This window comes from Piliocolobus tephrosceles, chromosome 10, assembly GCF_002776525.5.
Source record: "Piliocolobus tephrosceles isolate RC106 chromosome 10, ASM277652v3, whole genome shotgun sequence".
Taxonomy (NCBI): Eukaryota; Metazoa; Chordata; class Mammalia; order Primates; family Cercopithecidae; genus Piliocolobus; species Piliocolobus tephrosceles.
Window position 1 is genome coordinate 67016430 of NC_045443.1, and position 26089 is coordinate 67042518.

Sequence of the window (26089 nt, forward strand, 5' to 3'; positions counted from 1 at the left end):
TTCATCCTTGGACTTGCTAAAGATCCATGAGCAACTGCTACTTTAGGGTTAACTCCAAGACATGTAAATTTTAAATAACCTTTAAAGTAATTTATGTTAATTTATCACGGGTGTGAACACTCATGTATCCCTCTGCCTTTTTTAATTGGTGGGTTCACCCTCCAGTCTGTGCCCAACTCTGGAGGTTTGGTGATATAATAAGTAATCAGATTATATAAATTTCCATTGACTAACACAGGGGCTGAAGGGATTTTTGAACACAAATCAATGCATTCAACCTTACTTCATAGCCCTTAAGAAAGTTTCATAAGTCAAAAAGTTTCAGGAGGCCAAAGGTTTCATAAGGTCACAAAAATGAAAAAATGTATTTGAGTCTTTGCTTCCTTTATTCAACAAAAAGATACTGAGTAACAGCTTTGTGTCAGTCCTGATGCTAGGAGCTAGGGATACACAGATGAAGACTAGGTTCTGCTTTCAAGGAATTCCAGGTCTAGGTGGGGGAACAGACATATAGACAAACCATTGTCAGGCAGGCAGAGATTATAGTTGGCTACAATGAGCAGCATTAAGACAAAAGTATGAAACTGCATTGTGTACTCAGGTCATCCTCTGTGAGGTTTATTAGCAAATGTGCTCCCTTCACATGGCTGGTTCTTCATCCCCACCCATCTGAATCTTCTCTCCTCTCCATGCAATATTTATTTCACTTCTCAGGGAGACTTAATCTAATTTGAAGCTCAATAATTTCTAGGATGGCTGAAGTGAATCTAGGAAGCTAAAGAATGTAAAAAGTACTCAGGATACATGTGGCAAGGCTATTGGATGACAACATTCACTTTGCAGATTTGCAAATATAGATGCCCTAGTAATTGAGTTACTCCAGTAGATGAAAAATAGGAGAAACTTCAAGTCAAACTTATACATGTAGATAAGTAGATTGCTTGCTATCCAGTGGAGTGTATAATTATTATAACCACAAAGCAATAGGTTATCTAAGAAGCTTATTTTTGTGGTTATTATTATTTGCCATATTGTACTTTATACCTTTCAGCTCAGACTTACTCAATAGTTGAGTGCCCTTAGAAATAAGCCATTTTATTTGTTTCCGTCACAGCCCAGGGATCTCTTCAGTAACTTGATTTTCTTTTTAAATTTCTTTATTTAGAGTTTTTCAGTTCTAGCATTTCTATTTTTTTAAACAATTAGTTATTGATACATAATAGATGTGCATAGTTTCAGGGTATAGGTGATAATTTAATACATTCATATAATTTGAGTCAAAGATCAAATTAGTGTAGTTGAGATATTCATCACCTTAAATATTTGTCTTTTCTTTATGCTAGAAATAATTTCCTCTTGAAATAGATGAATCTAACCTATCTGCTGTGAGTTTGATGCCATTTGGTCCTCTGCCAATATTCATTCCTCTCATTTTTTCCCATGTCTTTATTTTTCTTCTTCCCTTGCTGACCGCCATCTTCTCTTTTTCTAAGCTTCTCATTCAAGTTGTCATTCATTGGTAAATTCTAGGTCTTCACATATGCAACAATCTTCAGCCACTGCTTACTTGTCTCTGTGAGCCAGGCCCTGGGGTTCTGAGGACACAGCAGGAAACCATCCCTCAGTTAAGGTCTTTTCCTGTATCTGGGAATTAGAGGAAGAAGGGGAGTGTAACTATTTCTCCCAAATTCTTATTTCTTTTTTTTTTTTTTTTTTGAGACGGAGTCTCGCTCTGTCACCCAAGCTGGAGTGCAGTGGCCGGATCTCAGCTCACTGCAGGCTCCGCCTCCCGGGTTTACGCCATTCTCCTGCCTCAGCCTCCCGAGTAGCTGGGACTACAGGCGCCCGCCACCTCGCCCGGCTAGTTTTTTGTACTTTTTAGTAGAGACGGGGTTTAACCGTGTTAGCCGGGATGGTCTCGATCTCCTGACCTTGTGATCCGCCCACCTCGGCCTCCCAAAGTGCTGGGATTACAGGCTTGAGCCACCGCGCCCGGCCAAATTCTTATTTCTTAAGGACAGTACTCATACAACTGTTTTAGTTATGTTGATTTCTAGTAGAATTTTGATTCATGGTTATTCTAAATAAATATTGATTTTTTTTAAAGAAAATGGGGTGTGTGCACTTTACATTCAAAATGAAAGTATGTGTTATGCATAAAATATGTTTTTAATATATGTATTAATTATTTACAAATATGAGTCAGAGACATCTGAAATCAAGCATTCAAGTCTATCAAGAATAGAATCCATGGTATTTAAATAGTACAGAGGAGGATGGCTGTAACATCTGTCAGCATCCCTGCTACACTTCTGGGTTAGACAGTTTTTTTCTAAGGATTCTTCATGATACAAATAAAAACATTTGAAAATTTCTACAATATTTCTTGCACATCCAGTGCTGACAAAAAAGTTTTATGTTAGCATCACATGTTACTTAATTTGTTTTTGATGCAAAATGTAACTTATTTCCCTTAACTTTTTATATTTCATTGATGTATTGTGTTTTTCAAATCTAGTTCACACTTACAGTCAGAGATTCTCTTTTAGGTTTGAATAGTGTCTGATGCTATGTTTTTAGAATTAGTGTAACTTCTGTTTTCTCATTAGTCAAAGGGGGATCACAGTAGGGTTGTCACAGGATCATAGGGTTGTCATGAGGTTAAATGAATCAATACATATAATGGTATAATGACAGCAACAACAACTAACATTACTTGCATATTTCCACAGGCTAGGCACCATGTCATGTGTTTTATGTGTATTAACTCATGTACTCTTCCCTACAACTCTATATGGTAAGTACTATTATTACTATACTTTTTCTCTGTACTGTTTAGGAAACTGAGGGCACAGAGCATTTGAGTAATGTTCCTGGGTTACAGCAGGTAGCAAAATGGCAAAGCTAGGATTAAAAATTCAGGCAGATGGATTTCAGAGCCTACACTCATCCACTGTGCTCTACTCCCTCTTGGGTAAGATAATACTTAAAAGAGCCGCCTGTGGATAAGTAGGAATTTTTATACAAACTGAAAAGTAAAACCTGGAGCATATGAAATGAATGCTTTTTATCTTGCTAATGCTCAGTACAGTCTGGCTAAGGCACCTCTAGTACTTAATGGCTGCTATTTTAATAAATTTTTCAGGTCCCTTTCTTCCTCCTTTTCCTGAATGTTCTTAAACATCTGACTTCAGGTGGAATATCAGTGGAATAAACATGAGGTTTTTTAATCAGAAAGGGTTCTTCTACTCTTTACCAGCTGTGTGACCTTGTGTAAGTCACACGCCTGTCTGAACCCTTATTTTCTTACCTGTTAAGATGGCAATAATATCTGCTTCAGCTTCTACAAGAGGAGGCATGAAATAGCTAAACATTAAAACACAGAGGAAGGCAATCAGGAAACTTAGACTATGAATACAGAATATGACCCCCACTGACTGGGACTAAGAACATTGCCTTGGATGCCTCCAAGACTCAGGGTTCCACCAATTCTCAATGAGGATGGAAATTAATGTCATGTGGAAAACTGTATTTTTCTCATTCCTTAATCCATGTAATAATTCTTATTAGATCTTGTAATTTTTTTTTTTTTTTTTTGATGGAGTCTAGCTCTGTTGCCCAGGCTAGAGTGCAGTGGCATGATCCTGGCTCACTGCAACCTCTGCTTTCCGGGTTCAAGTGATTCTTCTGCCTCAGCCTCCCGAGGAGCTGTGATTGCAGGCACACACCACCACACCTGGCTAATTTTTGTATTTTCAGTAGAGATACGATTTCATCATGTTGGCCAGACTGGTCCTGACCTCAGGTGATCTAACTGCCTCCGCCTCCCAAAAGTACTGGGATTACAGGTGTGAGCCACTGCGCCCGGCCAGATCTTGTAATTTTTATTAAGTCAAAACATGAACTCTTTAAGGTAATTTTGTAGATATTTAGAATTTGTACTTTTAGTAACAACTCTGGTGTACAAATAATATGAACAAAAATATAGAAAATGCAATTAGGTTAGTCAGTATATGGGAAAATGCTAGGCCTCTGTAGAAATCAAAGAAATGCAAAACAAAAACCATATGTTTCATATATGAAAATATTCAGTGCTGGTGAGAGTCATATTTATTTTTGATGTGTACGTAAACTGAAGAAAAACCTGTTGGAAGGCAATTTTAAGTATGTAACAAGAACCTTAAATATGATTACTTACTTTAAGATAATTTCAGTTTCTGAAATCTAGCTTCAAGAAATAACATGAACTACCAAATGAGCTTTTAGTATGAAGTCTTCATTGTGGCATTATTTATAATAAGAAATTGGAAACAACCCAAATGCCCTACAAACTGGGATAAGTTAGGTAAACAAGATGTTTCCCACATAATAGATTACTGTGCAGGTATTTTAAATTAGGCTTATAAATAATTCATAATGGCATGGCCAAATATGTGTAATATAATTTAAGTGAAAAGCAGGATAGTAAATATTGTACGATCACAGCTAAGTCAAAAATAGTTGTACAAATGCAAACATTTGAAAAAATACATCAGAATGTTACTAATGGTTATTGGTGAGGTGATGATTAAGGGTGATTTATTTTGTTTTCCACTTTTCTATATTTTTCTAATTTTTTATAATGAGCTTGTATTATTTTACAATATTAAAAAACAAAGCAAATGATATGAATAAAGATTTTGTTGGTAGGGTGGGCAGTAGTATCTGTTCTAGCATGATATCTTAACAAGGCATACCATTCCACAGGCTTTCTGTGAGAATTAAATATTCGACTATGTGTAGCAGCAGCCAATATATATTGCATGTGTTAAGAAACTGTTATAGAAAATTTAAACTTTACAGCCTTACGTAAAAGATAGTAAAGTGTTTTGTGAACCTTTTTTTCTTACGTTTCCAAAGAATTTATAGTTAAGAATTTCCTTAATTAGCTAGCTTTCCTATATATTTGAAATTTCATTTACGTAACATGCAACTTTTCAGGACTTCTTTTGTGATCAGTTATCATTAGTATTATTATTTTTAAAGTTTTCACCCCTTGTTCGGTGGTGAAATGTAGAGTACTGGTTTACACCTGTTGTCCTGGTGTAATTATTTAATAGCGCCTCCTTTTTCTCTCCTTTTTCTCCCGCAAAATAGTTACATGGTCACCCTAGCAATATCAGACATGGGGGGAAGGGGAGGAGCAAATCGTATGATCTGGATGCTGAATCTGGAGTGGGGGTGAAGGGAGGCAGGGTGGGGACAGCTGGCTCCTGACAGCCAGCACGCAGACAGAAAGAACTGCAGCTGTACCAGAAGTGCCCTAGTTGCCTATAAACACTGGCCCACGGCTGTATTACTTAGTCTAATCAGTCACATATCTATTACTTGAAAGTAATTCTGACAGCATTGGCTCTACCTGAAGGTGGAAAAGAACTCCATCACCCAGGCTGGTGTGCAGTGCCGGCCACCATGCCCGGCAAATTTTTTTTGTGTGTGTGTGTCTTTAGTAGAGACGGGATTTCACTGTGTTAACCAGGATGGTCTTGATCTCCTGACCTCGTGACCCGCCCACCTCGGCCTCCCAAAATGCTAGGATTACAGGCATGAGCAACCGCGCCCGGCTAAATCTATCTAATTTATTTAAGATACCAAAGACACACCTGCCCCAGGTGTTCTTTTCCACTAGCCCACTCTGGAGCTCCGCATTTTTACCCACAGTGTTATTATAATTAAATGTGATCAAAATAATTAAAATTCTATCTGGAGAGAAACAGCCCCAAAAGTATAGAGGCAATAATACTATTAAGAAGTTAGAAGGATCCTCATATTGACTCTGCTCTTCCTAGCTGGATGACCCTGGGCAAAGGATGTAACTTCTCAGACATCAATCTTTTCAGTAGCAAAAAGAGGAAAATAAAACCTGTTCTGACTGTATCATGGGAGTTGGAGTATGAATAAAATGGTTACTATATGTGAAAATGCTCTGTAAATACAAAAGCACCCTGCAAATATCAGAGACTATTAGTATTATGAAGTTATTAAAATAAAAAACACATTAGCTGAGCTAACAACCTTGAAACACAATGAGCAACACACACACCACCACATGATGCTTGTGACTGCATTAATGATGGCCCATCGCACTTTGCCCTGGCTCTGGCAGTTAGCTTATGCCCCTGACTGGGATCTGCTAGCTTTTCAAATGGAGGTCTGTGACATTGATAAGGTATGCTTCTCTCCCAGGAGGCTCCAGACACACAGCCCAGAGTAAGTCTTTGGGAGGGGTGGAAGTGGGAAAGCTGCTAAACATGATGCAAAAGACTTTTAGCCCCAGGGAAGGAAATAACAGAATTCTTGCTTTGACAAGTTTTTTTTCAGAGCTGGCTTTGCTAGGAAACTAAGGACTAAAATGAATTTTTGATACCCTTGGTTACTGTTCTCCCAATCCACTCCCCTCCAGTTCTAGAAAATAAACTCCATGTGGGTGAGGACTTTTGTCCCCTTTCTTCACTGCTGAATTCCCAGCACTTAGAACATTTCCTGGAACAAAGTATCAGGATAATTCTTACTGCATAAGTAAATCTCATTTGCCTGTGTCACCTGTGTTCTCCATTCATGCCTGTAATTTAAAGTTGGACAAGTTTTGTTATTGCAGTTCTGGAGCTACTTAAAAGGACGCTTAGCCCAAGTTTTGGATACAAGGCCTTGATCTAGGTCACAGAATGATAGCTGTCACTTGTAACTGCTATTTCCACCACCAACCTTAATTCTTTGGTCATACTCTGTTGAGAAGTCTTAAGAGCACCATTTCACAAGGGGCCTGGCAAAGACATAGCAGATGCTTAGCAGGCATGTCCACTCGGCATGCAGGACACCTCTGGAAAAGCCGCAAGAAACCACACTTCAGAGTAGCTCACTGCAGGAAGAAAAGGGAGGGATTTTTTTTCTCCTTGGTACCCTCTTGCCTCTCATATCCCATGGGCCAAATTTCACCCTCTAAAAAGATGATTTCCTGTATGTCTAGCCCTTGGCAGACACTCAGGAAGCCAATCCTGGCCCCCCATCCCACTCGTTCCATAGGGTGGCATTTCATCTAAACCTAGAAAAAGAGTGACAACCCAATGCTGATAGGGCTCAGCATGTCAGGACTAAGGGCCATGCAGGCTCAGCGTTCCAATTCGAACTCTGGCCAGCCCTGGGAGCCCACTAAAGGCAGTGGTTGTGGTAGGGGTGCAACAGGGGTGTGGAGATTACTTTCAGAAAAAGAGAGGCAGTAGAGAAAATCTGAGGAGGTGCACAAAGATTGCATCCAATACACTTGTTTTGCAAAACTGAATCGTATTTTCCTGTCCTATTTATTTGTGAAAAGCTCCATTTTTTTATGTTAGTATTTTGAGATCAAACTTATCCTTTTTAACAAATGCCTAAGACTCGAGAGAATGGATATGCTGTAATTTATTCTGCCATTTCCCTACTAATGGACATTCAGGTTGTCCCCCAAGTTTTACATTATTGTACGAGTCTTTGGGGAGGACAGCTTTAACATACAAGAATCATTTGAAAAGAAGGATCTTATTTAAAATCAGTCACCATGCCTGTCTGGAGCTTTACCGATCTGATGCTTGCGATTGCATTAATGATGGCCCATTGCACTTTGCCCTGGCTCTGGCAGTTGAGCTTATGCCCCTGACTGGGATCTGCTAGCTTTTCAAATGGAGGTCTGTGACATGGATAAGGTATGCTTCTATCCCAGGAGGCTCCGAACCCTGAGAGGAGATAATTTTTTATTTTTGCATATTATCAAAGCTTTTCCATTTGAGTTACTTTGTTAGCGAATAAGTGTCTTGAACGGATAGAAAAATAGAATTCTATGGATCAAACTTTGTCCAGCCTGGTTTTGTGAGCCCTATCGTGGAGGCAGATGAAATTAGTCAGGCAATGGCTAAAAGGTGAGACCCTGGGAGACAGGTCACACTGCATTCCCTGACAAGGGGTTTCAAGTGTTCATTGATAAGAAAACCACCAGCACATGGGAAATTTTGCATGTCTTCCACATCAAAAGCACCTCAGTTTTCAGGCTTGTTTTGGAAGAAAACCTTTTATCTTTTGTTTTTAATCTTGTTAATGCTTTGACATCTTGACAGTTTTGAACTTAATGATCCCTTATGGGAAGGAACAGGAATTCCATCTGCTTTTTCAATTTTCTAGGCAGCTCTTCCTTGTCTGTCTCCAAGTCACTGCTAAGCCTCTGAAGATCACTCTGGTACCCTTTCCCCAATTACCCTAAAATATTTGACTATAGTATTTCTGAAATCTGCAAATTTTCCTGACTTTAATGAACCCTGTTACTTTATTTTAAAAGTCAACTAACCCCTTGAGATAGTAATTGTCTTACAGAATACAAAATATTCTTTCTTCTAGTACCCTTTTGATTTATTTATCAGAGAAGCCTAATAACATAGACTTTGCTATAAAACAAAAGGCAAATTCTGCATGAAACTGTTTAAAAATTGATCAGACCAAATAGACAGGACAAAATTCTATGTAATCCAGCCCTGAAAGGTGCTTGACTAGTAATGTTGAGTGAACCAAGGAGTGCTTCCAGACTCTTAAAAAAAATCTAATTTGACCACTAAATTTAGAACCAGAACAATATGCTTCTATTTTACAGATATAATTTAATGTTTTTAACATAAACATGTTACACTGTTGATTATTTATCACATAGTCAATAATTTTAGGTAAACAAATAGCAATATATATCTTTTAGCTATGATATCCTAATAATGGAATATATTTTGTGACTTTTAGTGGTAGAACAATTTTATAAATTATAAACAGTACCTCCTAGATTCAGTGACTGTCTAAAATTGAGAAAGACCTAGAACTTCCCTATTCTTGGAATGTACACTTGGGGTAATTTCTCTTTAAAATGATGCTCCTTTCTTTATTAATCAAAGTTGTATAAAACCACCTATCACACTTCTGGTCGGCATTGAGTTCCTATTACATCAACTCAAAGCTAGAAAACATAACATTTCAGTTGCTTGTGCTGTTTTATCAAGGATGGGTGTACAATTGCTACGTGATATCTTTTTGAAATGTTGAAAATAGTTCAATGAGCTCCATAACTACTTTAAGAGCCCTCAAGGACCCAGAGATCCCCAGGTTGAGAGCTACTTCCTTAGCTAAGGGTTGACATGGATTCTCAGAGGGCACTAGTGTTATGATACTTGTACCTTGCCTAATAGTAGTGGTTGTTCGATACCTCATCTTCTCAAACTGAGCTAAAAAAGGTAATTTAATAACTATTATTCAGTTTCTGAGTCAATGGCAGAAAACAAGAGAGAGTGATAAGAGGGAGGTGGGTACTTATTTCCAAGGTTCCTGCCTTGCTGTGTCACCACCACAGGCTGGCTGTACCTCCTAGCTGAAGGTGACAGCTTCTGTCAACCAGCCCTCTCCATATACTTCGTTTCCTAGCTCAAGTAACTGCTCCCTTCCTTAAATATATATATATATATATATTTTTGAGACAGAATCTCACTCTGTCACCCAGGCTGGAGCGCAATGGTGCAATCTCGCCTCACTGCAACCTCTACCTCCTGGGTTCAAGTGATTCTACCGCCTCAGCCTCCCGAGTAGCAAAGATTACAGGCGCCCATCACCACACCTGGCTAATGTTTGTATTTTTAATAGAGATGAGGTTTCACCATGTTGGCCAGGCTGGTCTCAAACTCCTGACCTCAACTGATCCACCTGCCTTGGCCTCCCAAAGTGCTGGGATTACGAGTGTGAGCCACCACACCCAGCCCTTAAATAATTTTTTTAACCTAGCCTTTTAAGATGTACATTTGGTTGTTTCTATCAGGGACAATGCTGCAAGAAGTAACTTTGTATATATGCCACTTTTCCTCCTTAACCTTAATTAGGGCTCAAAGGATTATTGTGGTGTGTATTAGTCAGGGTTCTCTAGAGGGACAGAACTAATGGAATATAGATAGATAGATAGATAGATCGATCGATCGATAGATAGATATAGATAGATAGATAAAGGGGAGTTTATTAAGTATTAACTCACACAATCACAAGGTCCCACAAGAGGCCATCTGTAGGCTGAGGAGCAGGGAGAGCCAGTCCAAGTTCCCAAACTGAAGAACCTGGACACTGATGTTTGAGAGCAGGAAGCATCCAGCATGGGAGAAAGATGTAGGCTGGGAGGCTAGGCCAGTCTAGTCTTTTCACATTTTTCTACCTGCTTATATTCTGGCCTTGCTGGCAGCTGATTAGATGGTGCCCACTCAGATTAAGGGTGAGTCTGCTTTGCCCAGTCCACTGATTCAAATGTTGATTTCCTTTGGCAAAACCCTCACAGACACACCCAGGGTCAATACTTTGTATCCTTCAATCCAGTCAAGTTGACACTCTGTATTAACCCTCACGGGGTATCAAAGGGAGTAAATTGGAAAGACAGAAAGTGAGATGTCAGGGAACAGAATGATGAAACTAAGATAATTACGTTATTGATAATGATACAATCTAGAGCATGACCATAGGGTGAGTGACTGAGGTATGGTGGAGAACAAGGCCATTTGAGTGAAGAAGTTAAAAAAACTGACAAACTATGGTGTTGGAAGGATCACTTACCTTAGTTGTTGAAATCACTAAGAATTAAGACTAAACAGAGAGATTATCAGATGGGAGCTAATAGCACTGAGAAATGAAAGAGACTGACCCAGGTGTCAATAGATGACAGCAAAAATGAACATTTTTGGGTGAGTTAATTTGATAACATGTGATTTAACTTGGGAGAATTTTAGGGAGGCAAGTGAGAAAAGTCTGAAACTGGCAATGTGGAGTAAAGAGGTGGCCTTCCCCAAATGTAGGCCCAGATGCACAAGGACAGTGGAAGAAAAAAAGCAGCCACTATGTAAGATGGCTTCAGGGGAAGCGTATCCTCAGGAGAGAGCTGGTTTTCTAGAGCAACAGGGTGAATGAAATGTTCAGAGAATAGGCTAAGGATATAGGGGATTTGGCTGCTGATGGATGCATTCCAGAAGGCACAAAGGAAAGACACCATTTGTTAATGATACAACATTCACAAGCAGTCCTTTTACTGGCCTTCTGCCAATTATCTTTTGTTACCTAAAGTTCATCTTTAATAGTTTTTTAAAGAAGGGCTAATAGAAACAATGCTAGCTGAGTTTTGCATATTTTAAACTCTGTCTGTAGTTTTTATACTTGAAATACTGTTTGGCTAGACATAAAGACTTTGTGTCCACTTTCTCTACTTGAGTATCTTGTAAACATTGCTCTAATGTCTTCTTGGAACGGATGTTGTTGTGTGGAGATTTAAAGACAGGCTGGCACTTCCCTTTGTAAGTGATTTGATTATCTGCAACCTCTACAAAGGATTTGGTTATCTGTAACCTCTCCAGAGGATTATTTCCTTTTCATTGTAGTCAGTAATTATGTCAGGTAAAATGTCCCTGGCATATACTACATCCTTTCAATAAAGAGATGTACTGTTTTTTTTTGATTGAGAAAAGTTTTCTTCAATCATATCTTTCATATCTTTAAGTATTTGTTTGTTTCATTATTTTGGATCTTTTCCTTGGGGGCGCTAGTTGTAAGTTTTTTTCTTTTTTTTTTTTTTAAACCTCCTTTGCCTGCTTTCTGTATATATCATTTTGTGTCTAATCCTTTCTAATTTTCGTTTCATTTTGCTTGTTTTTTTCATTTCTTTTCTCTATAATTCTTATTATCTTCCCTTATGTTTCTTTTCTTTTCACTTCTCTTCTAATTTTGTCTTATTTCTGTGATGGTTTTGTTTTTTCTACTACTTCTTTTCTAAATTCTTCCGTTGCATTTTATCACCTTCTATCTCTCTAAATCTTCCTCAAATTCCTATATTTATGTTTTATAATTTTCTTTTTATTGAGGTTATGGTCTCATTCTTTTCTCTAATTTGGGGAAACTTATTTCTAAAAATTTCATCTGCCAGAGCTACCATTTCACTTGTAAAGCATTCTTCATCTGTTAGATTTTGTTCCTTTTTCTAAAATTTTGTTATTGTTTCTTTGTATTGGTGATGTGCTACTTCCTTTCCCTTTCCTATTTATTATCATTGAGTGAACTGGGTCTTCCTGGACCAACTATTTGCAAGAGTTCTGGTATGTATGACAGCAAGGTTAGGAAGAAGCTGTTTTTGACTAAGTGCAGACTCACTTCTCTGCTGCCACATGAACAGACTGCTTCCTGTGAATATGGCTTATCTGTGTGATTCTTTGTGTAGTCTCACTTGCACTGTCTTTTTGAATCAAACTGGGTACAGGGGACTTTTGTTGCCAGCATGGTTTGCCCAATTCCCACATCCACTTTTGTAAACAAGGATGATGTTTTTGTAACTCAGGGTGTGTCTCTTACCTTCAGGGGTTATACTTCTGCTTGCAGTGTCTAGCTGAGCCTTCTTGCAGCTGAGATTGGTCTCTGCATTTTTCCTATTTTTTCCTATATAATTTCTGCTCAACCTCAGCTGATTTTGTCAACTCTTATACATGTTTTAGAACCTGGGCAGTATATTTGTGCCATACTCTGCAAAAGAAAAAAAAAAATGGGCTTGCAGATTTTGGAAAGTGGGGTTTGTGTTTTTATCCTTTTATCTCTGGAATGATTTTCAAAGATAGAAAAGAGAAAATACTAATATAACCACTCATGTTCACACCAGAAGTCTTCTCCAACTCTTTAGAATAGTAATGTTCACATTTTAGGAATAATAATAAATCTATAAGCATGTGGCCTCAATTCTCTCCTAATCAACTCTGTTAATAAAAATGTACATATAGCCTACCAAAGCTAGGTATGACTCATATCTCTTGGCTAGATGTTACTCAAGCCTAATAACTGGGATGGGAGTGGTGGCTCCTGTCTGTAACCCTAGCACTTTGGGAGGCTGAGGTGGGCAGATCACCTTAGGTCAGGAGTTTGAGATCAGCCTGGTCCAACATGGTGAAACCCGGTCTCTACTAAAAATACAAAAAATTAGCCGGACATGGTGGTGCCTGTCTGTAATCCCAGCTACTCAGGAGGCTGAAGCATGAGAATTGCTTGAACTTAGGAGGCAGAGGTTGCAGTGAGCTGAGATTGCACTACTGCACTCCAGCCTGGGTGACAGAGTGAGACTCCATCTCAAAAAAAAAAAAAAGAAAAAAAAAAGCCTCATAATTGCAATATGCTGGAAATTTCAGGACCCCAAGAGACAGACCAATTAAGAGTATGTATTGTTCATTTACTTCTTATAAAATATCAGCCTAAGCAATATTCAGATATTTCTAACACTGTTTCCAACTCTTTGCCTCAGGGTCAGTTTCTACAATTACCTGAATCATCTGGGCCCTAAGCTGGCATTGCTAGCATTGAATTGGGGACAGATGCCCATTTCTTGTGGCCAAAAGTTCCTGCTTGTCTGGCAAGAATAATTTCACACAGGGATGATGTCAGAGTATTTTTGGTCCTGAAAGATACTTACCTGAAACAGAAACTTGTTAATTAATTTTGATTATGTCAATGATAATCCAGTTGTATATGTGACTAAACAATTCTTGAACCATCTAGACTGTATACAAGCAGTATATAGCTGAATTTCTACTCCAAATTTTTGTTTCTGATGGTATGATTGCCATCAGTCTGGATTTCAGTAGTTTCATGGAAGAATAAAATTTAGGATAATTTTGTGATTCATATACCACTACTCAAATTCTGATTAAATTTTGTCTTTTTTGATAGCAAGTTTCCCTTTCAGGTCTGTGAAATTAAATTCCTCTTGCAATCAAGCTGCACAGATAGGGGAGACACTTGGTAATTCAAACACATCTTGGGGTTTGCACACCAAAAGCAGCTGTAGAAACTTGAAGTATGATTCATGTTCATCAGAATATGTCTTCTAAAATTTGGACTTTATTTCTACCAAAATAGTACAGCAACTCCTCAAAATCTGTAATTCCATTAAGCTCAAGGCAGTTGACCTGAGCTCAACTCGTATGCCTGGTTTATGCCTGAGATGTTTGCTTTTTGAAACAAAAGCCCTTCCTTTCCCCTGTGGTTGCAAGTTCAGTATATCAAGATGTTTCATTAGAACAACAAGAAAGCACAATCTCTTGGGCCCCTGAATGTTGAATAAGTTGGGCCAGTGAGAGCTCTTTAATTCCCCAAGGTTCTTGACCTCAAAACATCTCTTTAACAAGTACCCATAACCTACACTTCTGACTGCATTAAAATAAACCCAGACTGCATATGCTGTTTTGTCTTTGCCCAAACCGATGATGGTAAGGAGTACAGGCATGAAGAATGTTGGCAACCATGATAATTTCTATTCTTAGACCAGGAAAAGCTTTCTTTCAAAGATCAAATCAAAAACACACCCGATGAACGATGCAAGGAGCATCAGACCACTTTAATGCTTGAATTAGTATTAAAGCATTTCTCCCCTCTTTCACTGTAGGGGAGTGAAAATTGTATGTATTGTACCCCACATACAATAAACATCCACGTTTAGACCAAACTTCTCAAATTCCTTTTTGAGATAGTCTTTGCAAAGTTTCTGTGTTCTACCTAACCAGGATCAGTTAGATCACGTACTGGATATTGCTGCTTTGGAGCATTCCATTCCATATATTTTGCACATGGGATGTACATCTTAAATTTAAAATAAAATATATTTTTACATTGTTATTTAAGTAAGTGTATGTCATAATGGTTTTCAAACTTTTTTTTTTTCCAAGCTGGAAGTTCAAAATGCAAATGAAACAAAAGAGAAGCCAGCTGTAGTTAAAAGGAGTTGAGAGAAAAAGCAAACATACAGACAGAAAACAGATCAGTGGTTGCCTAGGACTGGGGTTAAGAGTAAAATTATTGCAAATGGACATGAAGCATCTTTTGGGGGTAATGGAAATGTTCTTAAACTGGAATGTAGTGTGGTTGCACATACATTTACTAACAATTATTGATTCATATACTTATAATGAGTGAATTTTATGGTATGTAAATTATACCTTAATAAAGTTAATAAAGAAACTAAATATAAAATACAGGATGGCAAGAAGTTGTTGGAGGTATAGATGAAACAGATTGGTACTTCACTGATAATTGTTAAAAGTGAAAATGAGTGTGTACAATCTTATTTCACTCTTTGTACTCACTTAAATTTTCAAAAAAAGAGCTGAATTAAAAAAATAAAAAATAATAAAGGGGGCTGAGAATAAAGGAGCATTTCCCTTGTCCATTAGAGACAAAATTTTTAGGTCTATCTGAAGCACCTTTAGATACTTAATCAATGTTTGTGACTAGTCTATGGTACATGAAAAGAAAATGTATTATTTTCACTCACATATTTATATACATTTATAAATACATAAATGTACATATACAATCTACCTTACTAATTATGTTATTTAGGTCTTCTATATCCTTACTTAATGTTTGACCACTTGATCTGTTCTGGATGAGATAAATTTACTAGTCATGTTTTCTGTGGATTTCTCTTTGAATTTGATGTAGTTTTACTTTATAAATTTCAGTTCTATGTTATTTGGTACATTGATATTCATAAGTGTGAAATCTTAATTTTGCATCTCATGTTTTATAAAGTGCCTATCTTTGTCTCATTTAAAACTTTTTCCTTGAATTTAACTTTGAGATAAAATCTTGATCTTGGTTTTAATTTACTTGGTATGCCTTCACCTATCTTTTTATCTTCCACCTTTCTAAATCATTTTGTTTTCACTGTATCTTACGTATATAGCACAAGGTTGAGATTTGCCCTGATATCCCAGTTGAGAAAATTAATCGAAAATTTTCAGCGCTTATTGAAAAGAAAGTCATGTCATGTTTGATTTTACTTTACCTATCTTTTGTTTTTTTGTTAGGCTTTGTTTGTAGTGCGCATTTATTTATTTTTCACTATATGGCCTGTATATATATTCTTTGTGGAGGCATGTTTTTTGAACTTGAAAGGTTTGCATTTTTGTTCCAGTGGTCATCTTAATAACTTTGAAACTATTTTTTATACATTATTGAAAGCATTGAGCAGTATGTTTCCTGTTCCTCGCCTCTTCACCCCCTAATTGTATTATTTTTGTAGTGTTTACCTTATTTCTTTTCTCTTTCAGCTTTTGTTGGTTATTTCATTGTGATATTATCAAGACTTACAACAGTTACTCTCTGTTCTATGACCATAATTCTCAACATTATTTTAGACTTGCTTTTATAGATAAATAGATTTAATGATTGCTACCAGTCTCTTCTCACTGCCCATAGTTCTAAATTCGTCTCTTTGGTGGTTGAAATTCATTCTCTAGGAATATCCTATAAAAAAGGGCAATATGAAAACCATACTGCTTGTGTGTTCAAAAGTGTTCATTATATTTTTATTTGAACAATTTACTCTGGTATGAAATCCTTGGGTATGAAATCTTTAGAATTACATTTAAATTTTTCCCTCTTATAGATGTCTTGATCATTTTGCTCTAGATGCCCAAAAGATTCTTTCATTATCTTGGAAATCCAGTAGCTATGCTAGACTAGGTCTTAGTTTGATTATTCTTGTCTTTTTTATTTGGGATATGGTATGCTCTTTCAATCTATAGATTTAGGTCTTTTATTTCTGAAAGTGTCTCAAAAGGTTTATCTGCTTTTTTTTTTTCCTGTTCTAACTTCTAGATTCTTTTGTTAGATTATGTACATATTGGATTTCTTTGGTTTCTTTCCATTTACATAATTTTCTCTCTAATCCTTTTTTTTTTCATTTTCATTTCATTTAACTTGCTTTTCTCAATCTGGTATTTTGTGATTCTTAAAACATTTTTTATTTTGCTTTTTTTTTTCCCTTAACAAGTGTTTATTCCAAGTTTGTGTTTTGTCTTCATTTTTAAAATAGTTATTTTTTTCCTCTCCCTTTTTCAATTCATATTTAAGTTCCTTTTGTGGTTCTGCTGCTTTTAAAAAAATTTTCCAGTGAAGGAACTTAAGAAAGTTGAGTTAGTCATACTTATTAGTTCATGCCACATTATCATAATTGATTCATGGAAGGCTAGTTTTATTTATTTATGGTTTCCTTTTTACTCCTATTCTTATCCTCCCCTGGATAAGCAGTCATACAAATGCATTAAATATGTATCTTTTTGTTTGCATATATTTTTGTAAAATGTGTATAGTTTTTATATACATACTTTTAAAATAAAAAAAAATTTAGAGAGAACCTTACTATGTTGCCCAAGCTAGCCTCGAACTCCTGGGCTCAAGAGATCCCCTGCCTCAGCCTCCCAAGTAGCTGGGACTACAGGCCTGCACCACTGTGCCTGGGTGATTGATTACTTTTTGATTGACTGTTCATGTTTGGAGGAGAGGTTTTCCAAGAAATGCTAATTGCAGAAGGTTTGTGCTGAGAGGCCTGGACCATGTTTCAGCCTAGTAGGAGTTCTGCTTATGACACAGAGGTTGTGTAGATGAGTTCCTTTGGCTTCTACTTTTAACTAAGAGAAACTGGCAATCACAGGGCTGCTCACATTGCAGTTTATATATATATTTTCCATTTTGCCTCACCAACACAATGCTTCTGCATATGTGGTATGTCTGAATGATTCTTCTTCCAATGGTGCCTTATCACCTTCTCTTTTATAATAAACCAGGTTGAAGGAAGACACTGCTGCCTGTCCACATACTTGATTCCTTTATTTCAAATGAAAGATTGTTGGTTTTGTCTCTAAGGTAAGTCACTTAACTTTTGTGAAGTGTGCTTTGTTGATGTTGATGATGTCTTCTGCAGTCTGCAGGCATTTACATTTTTTATCAAAGTATTTCTGCCTTTCACTGTATTTCACATATATTGTAGTTCAGAGTTTCAGGTATCTACTGTTTTCAATGAAAATGAATTTTGTATTATTGTCATTATCCTTGTTACTGAGTAATTTCTGAGAGGTGGAAGAATAGAGGATGCTATCTTTACTCTCTGGATACATTTTTAAAATCACTGTTTTATGTACATATTATGTTAACTCAGCTGGATTGTAGTTTGGAGAATTTTCTGCTTTAGTTTGTACCATGCATTCTTCACTGTTGATTCCTAAAGTGTCATAAAAATTGCTTCTAATGTTTGTTGAAAAATTTCAGACAGGCCTAATTCTTAAAGCTCCTGATTCATGAAGCCTGAGTTAAACAAGCATCTCAGGTGATTCTGATGCTAGTGGTTCACCAACTGCATATTGTACGTAGTAGCCACTCAATAAATAACTGAATGACTTACAAGGGCATGGGTATTTATTTGAGAACGCTTGGTATAGGAAACAGAGTAGATATTGTTTTTATAAATAAGACTGGCTGAGGGTACACAGTAAATACATAAAATTTTATCTGTCACTTTAAAAAATAAAAAAAACACTGGCTGAGATAAAATATGCAGCAATAGAGGAGGTATCTAGGCAGGGATATTTTCCTTGGAGAATAGAGAAACTTTTCTTTCTGTCTCAGAAATGTTCTGTCATCTGTTTAATTGAATATTACTTAGCCCACTAATGACACACACTAAATAACTGATGAATGACAGCATCAAAAATGGGCAAACACTGAGACAAGACTCCCCCAAAGTAACCCAAGAAATACAAGTTATCTATGTGTTTATGTGAATAACCAGGCAAATACTACCTTATGGTTAATTTAAACAAAAGATGAATTGTTCGTTAATTTGTGGATGTGTTAGATACATCAAAGTGTAACTTCTTCCCTGTTTCTACCCATACTTTTTAAATTTTAATTTAATTTAATTTTTGGGGCAGACTGCTAGTTCTTTTTCCCGGGCAGATGACTGCTGACATACAGACCACGTTTTCTGTCTTCCCTTGTAGCCATGTTTGGCTATGTGATAAAGTTCTCATGAAGTAATGAGTCCTACTTTATTTTTCTTCATAGCACATATTATTACTTGACATTGTGTTATATACTTACGTCTGTACTGTCTCTTCCATTAGAAAGTGAAAGCTATTAAGGCAGGGACATTATTTTATTCTCTGTCATTTTCCGAGTAGCTGAAAAGTGTCTGGCATGTAAAGGACACTCAGTAAGTAAAGGAATTCATGCATAATTATTGCAAAAATATAGAGATTAGGTATTACAGGATATGTGGATCCCAGTATTTCTATAATGAGGATGTAGTAAGCCTAATGAAGAAGAGTTTATCTTGATTTGGGTTACCAGTTGAACTTGAACGACCACCCTGTGTGTGCATACTTAGCATTCATATTTGCAAAGGGAGGGGGACTGACTGGGTTGATTTCCCTTGACAGAATGGAGGATCCCTACTGGGGAGAGCTTCATGCCACTTCAAAAGTTTGACCTTTCTCATCTTCAATCTAGCCACACAGGGTTGCTTTTGGCTCAGGTATCTATCTAGGTCCAGTTATTAGTGGTTAACACAGCATGGTTGGTTTCACTTAATGTACAATGGCATGAGTCACAGCAACACTGTGCGGAAGACCATCTATCCTCACAAGAATGTGGTGAACATTGCTGCCACTCCCATGCTTTCAAAATAAATAGTCTTTTCAAAATAGTTGCCTCATGGGAAGTTGTATTTGTGTTATATGTATTTCGAATGTACTCAACAACATTTTTTAGATGTCCTGTTTTAAAGTTCAGGATGATACAATGGAAATATATAGATTAGTATTCCAAAGACCTGGGTTCAAGGCTCAGCTTTGTGACATTTTAGCTCTGTGATCTTGGATAAAATCACTTCCTCTTCTGGGGTCTCAGCTTTCTCATTTGTGAAAATAGATGATGAGGGGAGATGACTTAAAGGTCTCTTCTAACTCCAATCATCTATGAGTCTGTTTATTTTCAGAGTTTTCATGGCATTACTGTGAACATTCCCAATCATAACGAACACCTTTTGTTTCTTTCTCTTTTTTCTTTTTTTGTTTTTTTTTTTGACACGCAGTCTTGTTCTGTTGCCCAGGCTGGAGTGCAGTGGCCCAATCTTGGTTCACTGCAACCTCCACCTCCCGGGTTCAAGCAATTTTCCTGCCTCAGCCTCCCTAGTAGCTGGGATTACATGTACCCACCACCGTGCCCAGCTAAGTTTTATACTTTTGGTAGAGACAGGGTTTCACCATGTTGGCCAGGCTAGTCTTGAACGCCATACCTCAGGTGATCTGCCCAACTCGGCCTCCCAAAGCGCTGGATTACAGATGTGAGCCACCATGCCTGGCCCCAAACACCCTCTCTTTGAATGTAGATTGGATTTTTTGGAACAGATAAAATTGATCAGAGCTAAACTGATTAATATTATGTATGGCAAAGGTAGATGATACTTTCTTTAAAACTTGGAATTCTCATCGATTCCTTTCTCGCCTTTATTTCTGTATATTCAGTTGCTAGTGGCAGAAAACTCAACATAATCTGGCATAAGCAAAGAGCCAATTACTGGTTCAGGTAACTAAAAAGTCCAGGGTCTCTGGTTTCAGTCACAGGTTGATCCAGGAAGTAAAAGGATGTAATTAGGACTCACATTTGGTTTTCTTTTCTCTCAGATCTGCCTTCTCCATATTAGTTCCATTTTTAGGCATATTCTCCAATGGGGGCAAGATTTTTGCCAGTGGTTTACATTTGATCTCAGCAATCCATATAGAGAGATTCATTTTTCCCAATGTTAACCCGTAAGTCCCAGAACTGACTTTTGAGTCATTTGCTTATCACTGAATCCATCACAGAGACTAGGAGTATTCTCTGAATGGTCAAGCCTGCATCACATATTCACCCCTGGAGTTGGGGGAATTCAGTTCCACTGGAATCATGTGAACTGAATATGGTGGAAAGATGCTTCTCCAAGTAACATCAATGTGCTGATCTCAAAAAAGTATAATGGATGCTGAGTAAGTAAGCTCTGTGTGTGTGTGTGTGTGCATGCATGAGAGAGGTGTGGGACATCTAATCACTTGCTGCATTAGACAACATCCTTTGAAATGTTTCCTCTTCTCTGTTTTGATGAAGTATAGGCACTATCTCATTGTAGCTTCCTATCTAATTTCCTTGCCTGTAGTCATTCTCTCCTCAAATATATTCTAGGCATTGCCAACACAAGTCTTCCTAAAGCATTGTTTTGATCATTTTACTCTCCAGCTCAAAAATCTTTCAGAAACCTTCTTCTATCAAATTCTCTATTCTTCAGTCTGGCATTTATGATCTTTCCACAATCTGGCTCCTGTATATCTTTCCAGGCTTATCTATCCACCTGCACTTGTTCCATGAGCCAACTAAGCTGCATTGCTTACCATCTCTGAACACACTGCATGTTTTCCTAGCACTGCCTTTGTTCTATTTGTATGTTCCACCCCATCACCATTTCTCTCATCCTAAGTCTCATCTCAGGTGATGAAGTAGAGACTGCTAGTTCTCTTTAATATATGTTCTTCCCTTCTTCATTAGTGTTAGAACCATTGATTTTTAGCTGGGCCATGGCTACCCAATAGAGACTACACTTGACCAAGAGAGTATAGTGTAGTGATGTTTACAACTTCTGCAAGTGGCCTAGAATAGAGGCATGTTCCTTTCTGCCCCTACCTCCCTTATGCTCACTGGAAAAAGGATGTAAGGAGCTTGAGCAGCCATGACGGATCATAAGGTAGAAGCTGCATTTCAGGATGGTAAAGCCACATGATGGAAGGAGCCCACGATCTGCTGATTAGAGAGTCACCTACACTGATGTGAGAGTAATACATTTTATTTCCTTTAAGCTACTGTTACTTTGAGCTTTTTAGCTGTTACAGAAACCAATCCCTGTATGAAAATATATTGTTTAGGATAATTTTCTGGTGGCAGTAATAGGAATCATTCAAAGCCATATAAAGCAAAAAGGGAGAATTATTTTAAGGACAGCAGAATTTCTCACAGAACCTATGGGAAAGGATGAAGGAAGCCTCAGTAATAGATTGGTAGCTGGTATTAAAAAGTAAGGGGAGGCCAGGAAGCCCTCTCATTGTGTCTCATCTCTCCTCCTCTTCCTTCTTACTGAAAATTATTTACATGGTTGGCACAGAGAAGCAACAAATAAATATTTGTTTGATGGATGGCAATTTGTGTGTGTGATAAACTGGATCTAAAGTCAATTCTCAAAACGTTTTGTTATATGTATGTGGCTTGTTAAAGTGATTCTTTTGAAGGGGGGAATCATATTTTTCAGAGTCTAAGCTCTCTGTTCAACCCTTTCTCTCAGCTTTCCAATTTTTCCCAGTCATTTATTCCAACATCAGAAAGGGGGCCTGAAATACAGGGTTGTCCATAATTAATATAATGACAGACACTTTTGAGATTGCTCTGCTTTTGTACCGGAGTTGCAAAAGCCAGTTTTTATAAGAACACAAGCACTGGCACTCAGTAACTATTTTGGCAGGCAAGGAAATGATAGATTAATTACTTTTGGTGCATTTTTCCCATAACTGTGTTTTTTTCCCGTTTCATTTTTGCATTGTTATTATTTACCACTCTGGGTTCTCACTTATAGCTAGTTTGTGCCCTTCAGGGTTTCTTATATTCTTGCCAGCTCTTTGATATGTTTGATAAGATGTTTTATGTATTTTATTCAGCACTTCCAGTTGCTTTTGGTTTGAGAATCAGTCAGAGTCTCTAGTCTGCCATACTACTGGACACAAAAGTTCAATATGTTTTCACTTCATTCATTTATAAGATATTCACCTGCATTCCAAACACCAGGGCCCTAACTCTGGTGGCCTAAGCTCCCCATCCACAAAAATGAAGAATAACTACCTTTCCACCTGCATCAATTTTTTTTTTTTTTGTACAAGACTCACATACTCATTAATATGAAGTCAGTTTGCAACTGGAAAAATACCATGAAAATACACATTTTCTTAACTCTGAAAACAAAACAGAGGCAAACAAGTAATAAAAGTTATAACTAAGGGTAACAACCTTAGAATGGTTTGTTCGACTTAAAATTTCTGTATCTTTGCACTCATCACCTTTTTTTCTGGCCCAAGGTATAAATGAGAAAGTCTTAAGATTAAAAAAAAAATCAATGTTATTTTATGTTATAATTGACATTAATTGTATAATTTACTTTTAAAAAATAAAGAGAAAAACATAAAGAGAAAAAGGCAATCTTGAGCACACTATAAAATCTTTCACTTTTTTTCTTTTTGAGATGGAGTCTCACTCGTCGCCCAGGCTGGAGTGCAATGGCGCGATTGGCTCGAGGCAACCTCTACCTCCCGAGTTCAAGTGATTCAAGGTTCAAGTGATTCTCCTGTCTCAGCCTCCCAAGTAGCTGGGATTATAGGCTCCGGCCACCACTTACGGTAATTTTTTATATTTTTGGTAGCGATGGGGTTTCACCTTGTTGGCCAGGCTAGTTTTGAACTCCTGACCTCAGGTGATCTGCCCACCTCAACCTCCCAAAGTGCTGTGATTACAGGTGTGAGCCACTGCACGTGGCCTTTTGTTTTGTTCTTTTGAGACAAGGTCTCACTCACCCAGGCTGGAGTGCAGTGGCGCCATCTCAGTTCACTGCAACCCCCGCTTCCTGGGTTCAAGTGATTCTCCCACCTCAGTCTTCCAAGTAGCTGGGACTATAGGCGTGCGCCACCCTGCACAGCTAATTTTCGTATTTTGTTTTTTGGTAGAGATGGGGATTCACCACATTGGCCAGGCTGGTCTTGAATTCCTTACTGCAAGTGATCTGCCCACCTTGGCCTCCCAAAGTGCTAGGATTACAGGCATGAGCCAACGTGCCTGTCCAAATCTTTCACATTTTTAAATTTTGTGAAATAGCTGTCCTTTTTATATGTCGGTAAGCTACCAAACTTAAGATGCTCACAGCACTTTACATACTTTGTAGGCTGAGATTCTGAGTGTCTAACATTCTGTAATGTATCTTGGTCTCTGTGCTGCAAGAACACTGAAGTATTATTATAGGTAACAATCTGTATCACTCTTCTCAAACAGTGCTAACAGGTTAAGAACTCAAGAGGAACATCTTTCAGTATATTTCAAAAAGCCTCATGGATGGTAGGTGATTTGTAAATGGACCAACATAGGACTCAGGCATATGGTTACTGTTTACTATTTCCTGTAGATCATGATGTCTTAGGTCTTATGTAGAACATATCATAGGACTTATCCTCTAAACATTCACACACCAAGACTGCACTCTGTATGCATGCCATTCACTCATTCTGCATTTACTGAGTCAGTCCTACTGCATGTCAGACCTTGTACCTGCTCTCAAGAAGCTCACAGTCTAGGAAAATGGAGAAATACAGCTACAATTATAACTCTATGTGATAAGTGTTACAAAGAGATACGGTGTTATGGAAGCACTGGTAGGGACACTTAGCCCATACTGGAGTGGCTGGGATAGGGCTGAGTGGCCAACAACAGGGAAGGGTTCACAGGGGAATTGATGTCTAGGATAAATAATGAATAACAAATAACTAGCAAGGCAAGGAAAAGGTAGGAGATCAAGACATAAAAAGAAACAGCATATGGAAATACAAGGTTGTATGTGAGTATAGCAAGACTGGGGAGCCCAAGTGGTTTGCTGTATATTTAATTTATTCATTTCACCTAGCTATTACTGACATACTTGTCTCCCTATATATGTTTGAGTCCGTGAATGGTGGGGACTTTGTAATGGTTTCTCTGTCCCTATGTCTAACAGGAAGCACACAGATGGAGTGCAATGAAATGTTTGATGAATGAATGACCAGCTACGTGGTGTAAGGGAGAATAGTTAGGAGTCCATTAATAAGAAAGGTCATTTCTAGTGGCAATGAATATCAGATAAGATAGATTTAAGAATTATTTAGAAATTAGGATGAATAAGACTTGGTGATATATTGGTGATGGGGTATAAAATAAGAAAAACTGACTTTCCAGGTTTCTGGATTACAGATGCATGATAATAGTTATAATGGTATAATAACAATAGCTAATATTCATTAGGCACTCTGTGTCATGAAGTACGCAAAGTGTTTACATGAATTAAGTTATTTAAACTCTCAATGACTTAGTGAGGCAGGTTCTTGTATGCTCATTCACTGATGAGAAAATTGGGGCTATAGAGATTCATTTGCCTAAGGTCACTCAGCTAGCAGGTGGCAGGCTCAAACCCAGTAATTCTGACTCCAACAGCCATACACATAGTCTACTTTTCTTTACTGCCTCTAATAGATGAGATTAATACCCAGAATGATGGTCCTATTCAATATGCGTATCACATAAATTGCACGTTTCTCTTTTGCTAAACATAGAGACACATACTATGACTGCCTCTTGATTTTTTCTGATTTTTGGGATCTTGGCTCTTTCTGTATTTTTCCTACCTGGAAGACTTAAAGTGGGGTGGAAGTTTGATAAAACAGTTGGCACAAAAGATGAGAGAAGACAGGTACAGGCGTGACATTCTCGAACGCTCTGGCAGTTGCTGGAATGATGGGATCTGGGTTCTACAGGATTCCTCCCCTCCCATCCGCCGCCACACACACACACACGTCGTAAGATGTATATGGCCGCGGAGTCTCAGGTTGGTTCTAGGAGTCCTCAACTCACGGCGAAGGTGCCTCTTCTCCCTCCTGGAGAGCCCCACATGCCTGAAGTCAACGTGAGGCGGCCTCTCGGGCCCCGGAAAACAGCGCAGCTCCGGCTCGCCCTTGTTCCCAGGGAAACCGCCCGCGGAGGAACCTGGGGCCAGGCCCGTGACACCTGCGACGAGCCCCGCCTGGCGCCAGGGGGCGCGGAAGCGCGTCCGCCCCCAGGCCCCACGCCGGGCCCGCCCAGCCCCTGCCGGCCACACCCCCCCCGCCCCGCCCTCCCTCCGTGAGGACCGGCCGCTCCCGGCTCCCGGCTCCCGGCCCCCGGCCCCGGCCCCGCTTCCGGCGCAGGCGCAGTCCCGCGTTCCCTCGGCGGCTGCCGGCGTAGTGAGCCCGCCACCGTGGAGTGTAGTGGGAAGGGCTCGCCGTCCTCCTCCGCCTCTCGCTGCTTCGGGGCGCGCTCTCTGCGGCTCTGTGAGCGCCCGTGAGCGCCGGCAGCGGCCGCGGTGGGT

The 26089-nt window shown here is 38.4% G+C and overlaps 1 long non-coding RNA gene across 2 annotated transcripts; it reads right to left on the reverse strand.

The window, feature by feature from the left end:
- Positions 1 to 589: 589 nt before the first annotated feature.
- LOC116418961 lies at positions 590 to 25644 on the reverse strand. 2 transcript variants are annotated; one of them, XR_004229180.1, is made up of 3 exons: positions 25371 to 25644; positions 12409 to 12576; positions 590 to 1644 (listed from the first exon to the last, which is right to left on the reverse strand). It is a non-coding gene; the product is annotated as an uncharacterized LOC116418961 (long non-coding RNA). The 2 variants fall into 2 exon arrangements; XR_004229181.1 differs by lacking the exon at positions 590 to 1644 and adding an exon at positions 9020 to 9269.
- Between the last annotated feature and the right edge of the window lie 445 nt (positions 25645 to 26089).